This window comes from Leuciscus leuciscus, assembly GCF_965113295.1.
Source record: "Leuciscus leuciscus genome assembly, chromosome: 3".
Classification (NCBI taxonomy): domain Eukaryota; kingdom Metazoa; phylum Chordata; class Actinopteri; order Cypriniformes; family Leuciscidae; genus Leuciscus; species Leuciscus leuciscus.
In genome coordinates, this window is record NC_138727.1 from 37,579,029 (window position 1) to 37,580,572 (window position 1,544).

Genomic DNA, 1,544 nt, shown 5'->3' on the forward strand with positions numbered 1-1,544 from the left:
AAATTCACTTCAAAGGGCAGTGATGTCACTTTACAAACTATGGCCCCGCCCATCTAGCATCCAGCATGACTGAGGACTACCAACTCAACACATAAAAGTACCTGAGAAAATTAATGTATTGATATTTTCCAACACATACAAAAAATATGTTGTTTTTATTTGCAATTTCATAGTTTGTGAAGAAAATACATACAAAAACATTTAAGGGTTAATTATCAGAAATCAGAACAAATTTAATATTGGTTGTTGTTGCTCTAATCTCTGTTCAAGTGTAAAAAAATAAAGTAGTTTAAAGTTTTAAAAAAAAAAGACTTGAAAATGTGTGCACAAGTGTCCTTCAGGAAATTATGTGGAGTAATTTCACACCCTTATGAAATTGTATTTTTCTTAAAAAACAAAAGGCGTATTCATGACCTTAAAAATAGCATTCAGGCGGAAAGAAAAAAAATCAGTATGACAGCAAACTTCATCCTGTTAGACAAAGAAAGGTTCATTGATGGACGAGCAACACTTGATTTTGTGTACGTGCATAAGAGGGTGAATAGTGTGCATCTCAAAAGGAAGCTTTGTAAAAGAGTGATTCTCACAGGCCTGCAGCTGTGCGCTGTACATTGCTCTTCTTGTCTAAACTGGTTTTATTTAGGATCTGCTTTGTCTTTAATATGCAGTTCTGAATCTATGGGTGAAGGCAATATTAGCACCAACATCACTGAACCTCCTAACAGTGTTTGGCAGCATAAGTCTGGCAATTGCTATCCTCACCCCTACGGTTAACTGAGAACGTGGATATTGTGAGTGCATCTGAGTGCATTAAGCATCACGGAAATGATTTTGGATTAGACGAATTATCTCAGAAGTCTCAGAAGATTATCTTTCTTGTTATACTGCTGCAAGACCTGTCTGTAGTACATCATCACAATGGGCTTACTGATGTGGTTAAATGAAATCTCTTCCTGTTAAGTCATTGTGTTTGAATAGCTGGGTGTGGCTCATATTCACAGAATAATAAAGCAGGCCTTCGTAGAACGCTTCTCTTGTTATCAATGGTCACAGGTCTGAGATCAGCATCTGATGGAGTTTGCTCTGTTTGAACAGTGTGTGTAATCTCTTTCAGTGGTTTCAGATAGCCATCTCAAACAGTGTACACTGGCTAGTGCACCTGCTTAGTCCAGCTATTCAAACATGCCTATTCTAATATTTTACTTGCGCAATTTAGGTGCCACAGACACTACCTTAAATTTGAAAGGGTTCAGATTTGTGGGGGGGAAATGCTCTCATTACACCATCTAGTGGTGGTCATATGGTATAGCAATACATGATGTTTAGATGGTTAATGTAGATTTGTAGAACAACAGCAAAAAGAAAAAAAGTGACTATATTAAACAGACTTTAGAAAATCTCTGTATTGAACATATACATATGAACATTAAAATAACACATATAACCCTGTCAAGAACAAAGTTCAGAGAAAAAAAAATGTGCAATGACACTTATACAAGTGTTAGAAAAAACAGGAAATGAAAATCCTCCAGTTTGAAGGTCAG

The 1,544-nt window shown here is 36.1% G+C and overlaps 1 protein-coding gene across 1 annotated transcript in view; it reads right to left on the reverse strand.

Moving 5' to 3' along the window:
• Positions 1-1,388: 1,388 nt before the first annotated feature.
• The window catches only part of mcoln1a (mucolipin TRP cation channel 1a), a 28,211-nt gene continuing 28,055 nt past the window's right edge, over positions 1,389-1,544 (reverse strand). The window contains exon 15 of the mRNA XM_082163512.1: positions 1,389-1,544. This exon is cut by the window's right edge and continues 1,636 nt beyond it. The gene's annotated coding sequence lies outside the window, so the exon portion shown is untranslated.